We start from the raw sequence: 13,298 nt of genomic DNA, 5'->3' as shown, positions 1-13,298 counted from the left end.
TGGCTCAGTCGTTAAGCATCTGCCTTCGGCTCGGGTCATGATCCCAGGGTCCTGGGATCGAGCCCCGCGTCGGGCTCCCTGCTCCGCAGGAAGCCTGCTTCTCCCTCTCCCACTCCCCCTGCTTGTGTTCCCTCTCTCGCTGTCTCTCTCTGTCAATTAAATAAATAAATAAAATCTTTAAAAAAAAAGAAAAAGAAGAAAATCAAACTATCCATAAATAAGAGAACAAATAAAATACAGTGTAAGGGATGCTAGATACAGTTAAGCTTTTAACTAGATCTATATAAAACAACATGGAGGGAGTTCAAAAACAATGCCAAGTAGAGAAAATAGATTTACACTCACAAAATAGTGCTACCCATTAATAATACACTGGTAAAATTTAATAAATTAAATTGGAATAAATACACTGGTAAAAATTAATAAATTAAAATTTATTTATTATTTATTAAAAATTAATAAATTGTCTTCAAACAAGATATACAAATAGCCAATAGGCACATGAAAAGATGCTCAGTATCAATTGTCATTAGGGAAATGCAAATCAAAACCACAGTCATATACCACTTCATGCCCACTAGGATGGTTATCATAAAAAAGGAAAAAAATTAAAAATACAAGTGTTGGGAAGGTTGTGGAAAAATGGAACCCTCATGCACTGCTGGTGGGAGTGTAAAATGGTACAGCCACTGTGGAAAGGAGTGGCAGTTCCTCAGAAAATTAAATATAGAGTTACCATATGACTCAGTAATTTCACGCTTAGGTATATATCCCAAAGAATTCAAAACATGGACTCAAATACTTGCACACAAATGTTCATAGCAGCTTTATTCAGAATAGCCAAAAACTGTAAACAACTCACGTTTCCATCAACTGATGAATGGATAAACAAAATGTGATATATCCACACAATAGACTATTACTCAACCAGAAAAAGGATGAGTAATGAATCCTGATACATGCTCCAACATGGATGAACCGTAGAAACATGCTAAGTCCAAAGAGCCAGACATAAAAGATCACATATGCTATGATCTCATTTATATGAAATGACCAGCACAGGCAAATCCATAAAGACAGAAGCTTAGTGGTTGCCAGGGACTGGGAGGAGAGGAGATTTGGGGCTTTTTTGGGGGGGTGGGTGATAGAAATGTTCTGGAATTAGATAGTGGTGATGGTTGCATAATAGTGTAAATATACTAATCACCACTGAGTTGTATATTTTAAAAGAGTTAAAATAATGAATTTTATCTCAATTAAAAAAATGTTTGTAACAATAAGTGGACTGGTAAGATATACACCTAACCCATAACTGTAGTTGCCACTGGGGTGGCTAGAGGTGGGATAGGGGCTTGAGGTGGTGGGAAAGAAAGTACTGGAAGCAACTTTAACAAAGCATTGAATTCTTAATTCTGGATGATGGGAATGTCAGCAATTATTATATATTGCTCATAGCATTTGCTATGATTTTTTAAATTTCTAAAAAATATATGTATATTTATATGTAGTTCTTATAAATATACCAGATGCAAAATACCCAGAGCATGCGAGCTTAGCATGAGGAGAGCTGCCTTCTTGTCCATCTCAGATTTCTGCCCACCTCCTAAGATCCCACTGGATCCTGGCCCTCTAGTTGGTAAACTCTTTCCGTACAGCCTCCACTGGTCCCTCTTGACCAAAAGCATCATTATACCTCCTGATTTAGGAGAAATGTCAAGGTTCTTGATTCTCCAGTGACTCAGCAGCTTTTTACCCTCCTGACTCCTCCCAGAGCCTGGACAAAAATCCTCTTTTTAGAGAATCCCTTGCCACCAGGCTCACCCAAAGACTGCTTAAGTTAGATCCAGAAAAAACCAGAAGAGTACCCATTCTGTTCCTATGAATATGATGATTGGTTAATATGGAACTGCAGAGAAGACCTTAACTTTTCTTAAAACATACTCTGTTCTGGGAAGAGATCGTCATGTCTATTTACCAGGCCTCATAATAACTGAAAATGAAAAACAAAACAAAACTGAATGATAGATGAAAACTGCAGACTTCTTTCCAAGCAGTCTAATGCAGGTATCATTGAACTACAGCTAGATCTGGCCTACTCTCTGTTTTAAAGATTTATTTATTTATTTGAGAGAGAGAGAGAGAGCATGCCCATGTGTGCAACATGTGATCAAGTGTGGAAGGAGGGACAGAGGGAGAGAATCTTCAGACTCCCTACTGAGCACAAGCCCAATGTGGGGCTCAATCTCATGACCCTGAGATAATGACCCAAGCTGAAACCAAGAGTCAGTTGCTTAACCAATTGAGCCACCCAGGTGCCCTTGGCCTACTGACTGTTTTTATAAATAAAGTTTTATTGAAAGACAACCACATTTTTATTTACTTATTGTCTTTGTTTTTATACTGCATCAACAGTATGAAATAGCTACATCATGGCCCACAGAGCCTAAAATAATTATTATTTGCCCTTTACAGGAAAGTTTGCCAGCTCCTGGTCTAATGGTTAGAAACATGGGCTCTTTACTCCAAATACTCTTAGAAGGTAGTTAAGAGACAAGATCTTTCCATCTTCTTATCTTAAAGTGAGGATGACACTGAAATGCAGAGAAATGGAGTGAAAAGTCAGGGTCACAGAGCCAATTATTGCCTGAGGGTTAAGAGTGTGGACTCTGGAGTTAACTGCCACTTACTAGACTTACGGCCTTGGTTGTGTCATTGGAGGTTACAAAGTCTTGTTTCTTAAACAGTGTTCTTGAGAGGAGTAAGTGAGATAACTCAGTTATTTCATCAGTAAATATTTATTGGGTTCCATTCAGTGCCAAGCACTGCTTGAGGTGCTGGTGATATAACAGCAAATGTGAAACACAGAATTGTAACCCAGATGGCATATAACAGTAAATTGGTCTTGAAATGGTTGGGCAGGGGGACAGGGAGAGAGATGGGGGTTAGAGATCTATTATAGCTAAGAGTTCAGGTAGGCCCTTCTGAGGTGGGGTCTTTTGAGCTGATGCCTCAATGACAAAAAAGAGACAGTCCGGCAGAGATTTGGGGGCAGAGGAAACAGCCAGTACAGACATCCTGGCTGGCGATGAGGCTGCTTGGTCGGGAAGGAAAGGAGGCTGTGCTCCATACAGCCTTGTGGGTGAGGAGGAGAGAAGCAGGAGGATGAGGTCTGACAGGTCAGTAGGGCCAGATCCCATGGGGCCTCATCAGTTATGGCAAAGAATTGGGATTTCAGTCTAAGTGCAGTGGAAACCGTTGGAAGGTGAGTGCTGTGATCTAAGTATTCACGTGATCCTTCTGGCAGCTGTAATGTGGTGGGATTCTATAGACAAGGTTTGCAGCAGGGAAAAGAGTTAGCAGGCTATTGCACGGTCCAGGTGAGAGAGGAAGGCAGCTTGGGCTGGGATCATGGCAGGCAAGGTGGAGAGAAGTAGATGGATGCAGTGAAACTAATGGAACTTGCTGGAAGATCAGATTTCATGTGATAATGTATGGGAAATGTTTAGCATGGGGCCAAGGACCCAGGATCATCATCACCATCATTGGCACCACCCCTACCTTCTCCTCCACCATCACCACCACCGTTATCATCTTGAGGAACAGTGTAGCGTTATGGTTAAGAGTATAGACTCAAGCCACATTACTTAGGTTCAAGCCACTTAGAAGCTCTGTGACGGTGGGCAAATGACACATCCTCTCTGTGTTTCAGATAACTTCCCTGTAAAATAGGGGGGGATCATAGTACCTTTCTTCTGGGACATTGTAGAGTACCATAATGTACTCAGCAGATAGTAAACCCTAAACGGTGTTGCTATTATTTGGAGGTGGGCAGATGGTCCTATATTTGGTAGCTTTGGTGAATATTGCTAAGATCCTCGCATTCTGTGGATATCATCCTTAGAGGTCAAAAACAAACTCTTCTTTATGTAACCCATTGATTGTTGAGGCTGACAGGAGGGCTCTCTCCTTGACCTCTGAAATGCGGCCGTTCCAGAGAGCCAAGACAGCCCCACTGTTTGTTAGAACATTTTAGCTGCAGGCTTTTCAATCAGCATTCCAAAGATGAAAAGGCAACGAAAATGTACTGGGATTTCCACAGAAAAGAGTGTCAGAGTTCTGTGCCTGCTCTGAAAATCCATATCTGGGTGGGGGTTGGCAGGCTTGTCATTCAGACGGCATTACCTCTTACAGGGAGGCTGGGGAAGGGCATCTCATTGTTCCATCCTAAGCAGACCCTCATTTCAGCTGTAGGGCCTCAGAGGTAGCAAAAGCTTCCTGACTATTCCAGCTATGGGCTTTGAACAACCTGGGCCAAATATGGGGGCATGTTTGTCCCAGTCATATATCAGACAGGGGACCAGCTTCTGGGAGGTGAGAAAAGCCCCTGCTTGTAGACTTACCTGGAGCCCAGACGAACTGTGCCCTATAAAAGTTGTGCCATATGAAAGTCTGTCCCAAAGAGATAGCAGTACGCATTCCCCTCCACCCACAGCCACAGAAGAGATCTTGTCAACCTTTCTGAGCAATCAAAAGAACAATCAGTAGCAACATGTGGTAAGATCTGCTAAAACCCAGATCTTTTTCACTCCTACTCAGAAGCAAGAGCCCACAGATGGCAAGTTTTACTTCTGGGCCAGAGTCCATTCCTTTACCTGAGGGCTGGGATCTTTAGAACTTCGGAGGCTCTGGGTATCTTTTCCTGCAACCGCTTAGTTGGACAACTTGTTTCTTAGCTTTAAATTACAGAGAAACAGAATGGCATAGCAAAACAAACACCTGGCTTTCAAAGCCAGTCATAGCTGGAGTTCAATCTTAGTTTTATCACTTAGTATCTGTCACCTGAAGCAAGTCATTTAACCTCTCTGAGTCTCAGTGTCTTCATCTGAAAACGGGGGATAGGAATAAACACAAGTGTATTTGTAAGATAGGATCTTACTAAGTTATCTACTGTGTTGATGTTTTGTTACTTTACATGGACCTTACATCTGAATATCTGCAAGATCTCGAGGTTAGGTTATGTTCTTAATTTTATTTATTTTTTATGTTGTTAATTTTAAAACCTCTACTGGCATACTAACAGCATGCATTTATTGAGCACTTACTATGTGACAGTCACTGAGCACATTCACAATGTGTTTGATCCTTAGAATGGCACTGCAAGGTGAATACTATTATAATCCCCATCTTACAGATGAGAAAAATGAGGCTTACCAGGTAAACTAGCTCACCCAAGCCACAGACTAGAATGTGGCGAGCTGGGGTTTGAACCTGGGCCACCAAGTCCTTAACTCACTCTACTAGCCCTTAAAACGCTCATGCATAATAAGTGGCTTTGCTCCTCATGAATGTTTTCACACTAATCAGACACACAGTCATACAGAGATGGTCATTGGTCCTTTGCTTCTTGCTTTCTAGGAGGTCTTATATATTATGGAGATTAGAGCTTTCTGATATGATTTGCAGATATTTTTTCCCAGTTTTCCTTTTGACTTTGCTTGTGATGCTCTTGTCATTTTGTTTGCCACATAGAAGGGTTTTCTATTTTATTATATTTTATGATAAAAAGATCTATTAATGTTTTCTTCTGGACTTCAGGTCATTGAAAGTTCTTCCCTACATCAGGAACTTTGCCCATCTTATTCTAGCACTTTTATGTTTTCGTATTTACATTTAAATCTTTGATCCATTTGAAGTTTATCCTGGTATACAAGATGAAATACAGGTTTAAAAAAAAACTTGAAAAAACACTTCAAAACAGATTACCCTATCCAAATGTGGTCAGAGTTTGTGTTTGGAGAGTATCTGGAGTAGTGTATCTTCCTTTAAGAATAAAAGTAGGTTTATTGGTGTCACAAGTGATAAGTAGGAAGTTGTTCACAATTCTAATTAGACCTCTAGCCTGAAGCTTGCATAGGGGTTTTCCTGTCCACTGGGGTGGTCGAGTGCAGGGTGGAGGGGGGAGCTCAAGAGAGGACATTCAGACAAATGAAACTTCTGGAGGTAGCTCTGGATACTCATGAGACCTCTGACTCCTCATGCCATCAGTTTCCAAAGGCTCACCTGTGAAACATCCTTAACATTTTTCTCTTTGATACTGTTATAAAATGATTCCTCAGCTATTCTAGGCTTGGTTTTGGCAAAAAAGTGTTACTTTATCAGTGGGTGGTCACATTTGTCTCCTGGCTTCAAGGAACTTACAATCTCAATGAGGGAAGCAAGAGTTAGATATGTAATATAAATCCTGAATAATGCATGGGGGTAGGAAGACAAGTGCTCATTTATATGGTAAAGACCTTTTTGTATGTATTTGAACCCAAACTCTTTCAGTTGCAAGTGCCAGAAACACAACTGAAATTCCTTTAAGCAGAAAGGGAATTTATGCTGATGTAACAGAAAAGTCCAGTAGTTACTGGCTTCAGGCATGGCTGGATCTACGTGCTAATTTTCCTCAGAATGTCCTCTCTCGCTCTTCACCTCTCAGCTTGTATTTTTATGTGTTGCCTCCATTCTCAGATATGTTCTCCTCTCCTGGTGGAAATATGGCCACCAACATCTCTAAGCTTACCCCCTTCTAATTTATAGGTGCTTTCTTGCCCAGTTCTTCCTGCAAAAATCCCAAGCCTGGTTCTCATGCCCTTTCCTGAACCAATCACTGTGACCAGAAAGAGGGGGTTGCTGATTGGCAGTCCTTAGTCACATGTATTCCCATGGGGACTGATGGGAATAATGGGCTCAGTCCTATTAAAACCACAAACACTGAGAGGTGGGCAGTTTTCCCAAAGAAAATGGAAGAACTGTTATTAGAAGAGGGAGGAACCAATGATGAGCAAGTCAAAGCCCCAGAGTGCCCCACAGCACCGGCTTCCTGTCCTCAGAGCCCTTGAAAAATCGACTCCAGGTGCCAACAACATAAGCAATGAAAGTCATGATTGGAGCCGTCTGTTAAACCCATAAAGATGAAGGCTTCCTGGGTTGCTGTCTTGTGATAATCAAGAGCAATAACATTTGCCAGTTTTCACCAGCGTGACTAAATAAAACTACACAAACAGAAAACATTGCTGCCTGTCTATTACTGATGATGGGTTTCTGAGATTCTAATGGAATTTGTTGGGAAAGCTACCATTGTGTCATCAGGGTTTATTAAATACCAAAATCCAGCAGAAGAGAACATATGGGAAGATTGTTTCCCTTTCTCCACCACTGACTATGGTTTGGGGAAAGAACAAGGTCTTGAATTGGGCGAGATTCTTAATTTGGTGCTTTTGCAAATGACAGTCACTCATTCCACACCTGAATATTCTATAGATTGTGAAGAAACATGGCATGAAGTGCAGGGCTCTTTATAAATGAAGCAATCTGGCTACTTTGTTGGCTGTGCTTCATGCTTCCCATGCATTATCGCATTTGGTTCTCACAATAACCTTACGGACTGTTCTCATCCCCATTTTATAGGTGAGGGAACTGAGGCTCAGAAGGATCCCCTCACTAGTGTCCCAGATCAATGAGTAATAGAATCAGAATTCAGACTCAGGTGGCAGCTGGACTCCAGCATATGGGTTCCTAACAGTGCTCAGTAATTAGCTGGCTGTGTAACCCTGACCTTGTCACCTCACAGGGTTTCCTCAATTACTTTTTGCGGGTGAACCCTTGGGCTGTTAGAACTTTAGTGATGCCACTAAAGTGTTCTACTCTGAGAACCCTGGTATATAATTAGCTCTTAATAATGATAGATTTCTCCAATCGCTTTCCTCCCACTTTTTCCAGAAAACATCCACAGTTGCTAAGACGGACCGAATAGCATTCCATTCTTTTCATTTTATCTTTAGGAAGGAAGGCAAGTAGCCAGGATGTTGACCAAGTTGGCTATCAGCTCTGAATTTTACAATTGTCAATAATCTTTAAAAATAGTCCGATCTGTGAGAGCTGGTAATTATATACCTGTGTGTAAAGGGTTCGAAGGCTGAGCTTTTAAGCAAATCTGGGTTTGAATCATAGTCCTGCCATTGTGACCTCAAAGAAGTTGTGGAGCCTGTCTGAGCCCCAGGTTCCTCATCTATGACGGGGTCATCATTAGGTCTGAGCTCACAGGGCTGTCATGGGGATTAAAGGAGACGAAGTATACAAAGTGCTCCACACAGTGCTGCCCCTAAGAAGTGCTCAGGAAAGGCCAGCTGCCAGTCATATAATCATTGATTATTACAATTATAATTAACTTACTATTTCTTGTCCTCACTCCTCCCCCTCCAAAATAAACTCCAGCACCACAAGATCGCCATTTTTATCACTGACATTTAATAGTTAAACATCCTTTTCTTTGCAGTGGTTTGCAAAGCACCTTGTAATTTCCTCTCTTCCTAATTCCTGGAATTCTGTTTGTTTGAACTTGAATTGTTTAAAGCTCTCTGTTCAGCAAACTCTCCTTTGTGTTTTTTCCTCTGATGTCCAGAGGCTTTGAAACAGTAGCTTTTCCATAATCTCCCACAAAAGTTGCACTAACTCCCTGAAGGGTCGGTGGCTTTAGTTCAGTCTTCTCTTCCAGCTGGCTGTCTGGCTCCTTCTGTTTTCATTCTTTCCCCGAGATTTTTTCTCTTTGTTTAGCTCTTTAAAGGGGAATCTCTTGCAGGCCTTTCTCTAAAATATGCTTGCCTCCTCCATTCAAGATTAAGCTGTTATCTTGGTGACAGGTACTGACGAATACCACATAGAACCACACATGGTCACGTGGCCTGGCTCACAGATTAGTGCCTTTTTCAGGTGATAATGATCCCCCCTGGCAGTTGCAGAAGCTTTGTCATAAAAAGTTGATTATTTATGGCAACCCTGGTTCTGGCCGTTAAAATAACCTGGGAACTAGTTAGTTGTTCTTTCTCCTCCCCAAGGAACATCTCTGGAATTCATTTATGGCAGAAGAAACACACAAGGGCACGTATATCAGGTTTTTAAATCAGAATAACCTCCCATCTGTAAGAGCATTTTATAGATTCCAGAGCATTTCCATGTACATAATCACACAGTGAACTTGTCCCTGGGAGCTGGTCAGATATGTCTGTCCAGGGGAGGGGGGGGGGGGGGGGAGGAGAGTGAATCCAGGATGCTGAGCTGTGGCATGGGATTTTGAGGCGATTAGCAGTCCCTTAGATGCACTTAGGATGTGCCTGGACTGGGCAGTGATAAGAAGGAGAACCGCATCTCCTGCTTTCTGGTGCTTCTCTCAGTCATGCTAATAACAAACGATCTGTGAGAGGATTTCACAAGACTCAGAGGGAACCTCGATCATAAAACAATCCTTTATAGATTCATTTAAGCTGTCTTTTTTTTTTCCCACCTCTTGTGGTATGTGTAAGACATCCATCTTATATTGTAACATTTTACTCAGCATCTGCTGCAAGGGGAAACTATGGGATAATGCTTGCTTCCTGATCAAAGTAGGTGAATTCCTAGCAGAGGTCATTGGAAAGGTATTTCAGGGAGGACAGGAATATTTCTTCCTTTAGTTTTGGTAGGCTTCCAAAGAACAAGGGAAAAAAAAACTGATTTGAAGAAACTAATGGTTTACAATATTTATGGCAACACCACTACCAAATGCCCTGGTTCTACCCGCAGTTGTGACGCACCTCAGTTCAGTGATCACCCCTGCAATTTTTTTCATTATAAAAAGAACATAACCACATGGTCCATAATTGATACAACCATGATTTTCGTTGTGTATGTTTTTCCTGCCGGCCTTTGCACATGTATACATATTGCGGAGGTGCTCTGATAAATGGCTTTCAAACTGCTTTTTTTTTTACTGTAGCATTTTTCATGTTGCTTGGCTTCATTAGTATACTTCTTACTGTTTACCTGGATGTCCTATAATTTAATTAAACAACCCTGTTGTCCAGCATTTGGGTTTCAAGGCAACTTAGCACAGGACTGGAAAATGTGGACTTTGAAGTCACCCACCTGACATGATTTCCTGCTCTGCCACTTCTTAGCTGTGCCAATTTGGGGACTTGCTGGGAGAATGAGAATACTCTCCTCGAGGGGTTGTTTGGATGGATATAAAACGTTTCGTATAGTTCCTGACATGTAGTGCATGTTCCATATTCAATAGCTAGTCTTATTATTTCTATTTCATCACTATTAAATTGACAGTGCACTGAAAATATTTCCTTTCGGAAGATTTTCATTTCGTAAATTCACCCACGTAGGAAAACTGGGCCGAGACATTTGCGTGTTTATATTGCTCTCGGTGTATATTGATGTCTCTTGATATCATAGTAGTTTTCACCGTCATCAACGATTCTGAGTGTGCTATTTCACTATGCCCCCACCAGCACTGGAAACTATCATTTGCTAAGTTGGACAATTTAGTAGGTTAGACATGATGCCTTGTGATCTGCCCACATGAGAGAAGCAGAGAGAATAGTATAATTAGCACCTGCACTCACCCAGCATCCAGCATCCATAATGGTGAACCTCTTCCCAGTCTCACCACACCGTGTTTTCAGCATCCTATCATTTCAGTCATCAGAACTTCGGCGTACGTCTCTACCTGATAAGAACGTTTTATTTTTTTACATAACTCCCGCGGCTTATCACACTTAACGAGACTAACAGAATTCCCTCACATCATCTAATATTCGGTCCAAAGTCAGATATCCCCAGTTCAAATTTGCCTTTGGACTGCATCTTAGGTGATATGGAGGGGATTCTTGTTAATTTGTCTCAGAGAGGTTCTGTGTGGGGTGCCTGGGTGGCTCAGCCGGTTAAGCTACCAACTCTTGATTTAGGCTCAGGTCATGATCTCAGGGTTGTGAGATAGAGCCCTGTATCGGGCTCCACGCTGGGGATGGAGTCTGCTTGAGATTCTCTCTCTCCCTCTGCCCCTGCCCCAATCCCCCTCGTGCACGCAGCGCTCCCTCTCTCTCAAAAACAAACAAACGAAAAAGAGATCCTATTTGGAAAAAAAAAGAGGGGAGAGGGGCTGGCTGGCTCAGTCAATAGAGCATGAGACTCTTGATCAAAGAGGTCCTGTTTGAATCAGGATCCCAACATGGTTCACCTGTTTCTTACGACTGTTACTCTGTAAAACTTCCCCCTCCCTGTGTTTTCCCCCCTGCTATTGATTGGTTGGAGAAACCAGGTCATTGATGTTGTGGAATGTTTTCTATCCTTGTTTCGGTGATTGCTTGGTTGCTTTCTCGTGGTGTGGCTTAACTTTTCTTTCCCTCCTGTTTTCAGTAAACGGGTAGGTGGATCTGGAGGTTTGATATATCAGCACCATCCTTAATTTTAATGGGGTATTTTGAGGGGACACGCCCCCTTACAGTCTTTCCCTGAGTGGAGTCTTATGCAATTATTACTGGCCTCCCTTGGCAGTAGGAGAACCGCACAAAGCTTCTGTTGATCATTCAATTAGTTGGAAGAAGTTTAATATAGGAATAGGTGATTATATTAGCTTAAAAATACTCCAGTTGTAGTTAGTCATTGCTCTGGAAGTCATTCTTTCTTTGTTTCAGTGTCCTAAAAACAGATCCAGAGAGAGGTGTGGACAGGCCCTACCCTCCAGTTCTAGGTGGGGAGGTAATCAGAAAAGGTACGTGGCTGTAGTCTGTTAAGTCATTTCAGAAGCTGCCACCTGACAGAACGTGGTTAATGAGTGGTATTAGTAAGAGTTGTTAGAAATTCAAAGAACAAACCATTTCCTATGAGGTGGCTGGATCCGGGAGGGCTTCTGAGAAGAAAACCTTGGTCTAGGATTTCACAACTGGTGATGTTTGAAAGGCAGAGAAAGATAAGGGAGAGGCTATTCTGGATTCGAGTTCAAAGACACACAAGATTTTCCAGTGTCAGCCAATCCATCCACTCATGTTGACAGCCTTCCGTACTTGTCTTCTGAGACTTTTTCTGTCCTTTGTTCTTTAATTTATTCAACAAATATTTATAGAGCCCCTGTTATGTGCCGGCCTTTTTTGTGGCATGGGGACATGGCTCATGAGGCAACCTGCCTTCATGGAAGGAGCATCAGCTGGGAGTCAGAAGACCTGAGCTTACTCTGAAATCTTGTTTTTAGAACAAAAGTACAAAAGGAACTCCTCGAGGTTATTGTGACTCCCGGTATCTCCAGAGGGAGACCCCAACAGGTTTGACTGAGGTTAGAGCACACAGTCACTTTTCCTGGGAAAAAAAAGACTCTACTACTTCAATAATATTTATATACAAATAAAAATATATAGCCAACTAGTTGGGAAATCCAACTAGTTGAATGATATATACATATAATTTATTATATAATATGTATTTTATATATGTATATCTTAAATTTTAAAATTCTCTTACCTTCTTTCCTCTCTTGTCTTTCTTGTGGAGGCGCTTTATCCTTTGAGCTCTAAAGCTAAGCTGGAAACTCATGAAACAGTATCTGTCACTGCCCTGGGCAAGGATACAAATGAAAACAAGAAGAATTCTTTAGCTCTCAGACAGCTCACCTTTGTTCAGGTTCCAAGCGCATAGGCTAGAGGCAGAGGGAAGGCTTACCTGCGGTTATCCCGCGGGAAGAGGTGTGCTCATTCACATGGACAAGAACTCATCTTGAGATCGAAAATGGCTTATGATAGAGTGGGCGTCTGGGAACAAAGGAAATTGTTAGCATTTTTGGACATATTCATTCGTCTGCAGCAGCTTCGCCTCTATCAATTTGATCCAGGTCTGTTTTCGTTTGATTTCAATTCTGTCAGCATCTACTGAGTGCTTGCCGTGTGCACTAGTGGTCATTTCAAGAGGAGGGAGTTAGCTTCCTTCCCCATTACCTCCACCCGCCCCCACCCCAGAGCACCCCGAGGAAGTTTACAAGCTAAGTATGTTCATTGTGTCGCTCTGCAAACAGTTTCAAATGAACCTCCTGCCGTTCCACCCCACATGATTCCTGTAAGTCCCTCTCTTCCCCTTTCTCTTTCCCTATCACGTAACATTCAGTAGAATTTCATTAGCTTCAAGATGAAAGGGAATTGAGGAGTCACCCAGTTCTGGGTTTGTTAACTCCTTCCCCCCAACCAGGAAATCCAGACAGAGGACCACTCACATCTCGGCTCTCTTGTCCCTAACCTTCTGGGGTGTAAAATGTCAGTGGCTAATGTTCCACAAGACTTGGATTGAAAAGCTCTAATCCAGTACATTCGGTTTGATCAAAACAGGATCCAGGAAAGTTAAATAATTTGTCCACAGCTGCTGGGAGTCTGTGGGTAAACGGGGACTGAAACGCAAGGCTGCTTGAGCCCACACACATGTGCTGCCTATAAAGCCACCTGCCCATG

General features: G+C 42.1%; 1 protein-coding gene and 1 long non-coding RNA gene across 3 annotated transcripts in view; one reads left to right on the top strand and one right to left on the bottom strand.

Moving 5' to 3' along the window:
* ARHGEF3 (Rho guanine nucleotide exchange factor 3) overlaps window positions 1–13,298 on the top strand; it is a 293,559-nt gene that overhangs the window by 195,383 nt on the left and 84,878 nt on the right. The gene's annotated exons all lie outside the window — the stretch shown is intronic.
* LOC116636659 lies at window positions 9,212–12,713 on the bottom strand. The gene is made up of 3 exons (XR_004300380.1): window positions 12,523–12,713; window positions 12,325–12,417; window positions 9,212–10,537 (listed from the first exon to the last, which is right to left on the bottom strand). It is a non-coding gene; the product is annotated as an uncharacterized LOC116636659 (long non-coding RNA).

Source organism: Phoca vitulina, unplaced genomic scaffold (assembly GCF_004348235.1).
Source record: "Phoca vitulina isolate PV1807 unplaced genomic scaffold, GSC_HSeal_1.0 scaffold13, whole genome shotgun sequence".
Lineage (NCBI taxonomy): Eukaryota > Metazoa > Chordata > Mammalia > Carnivora > Phocidae > Phoca > Phoca vitulina.
The sequence above is the reverse complement of the archived record's forward strand: the minus strand, read 5'-3'. Positions and strand labels throughout refer to the sequence as shown.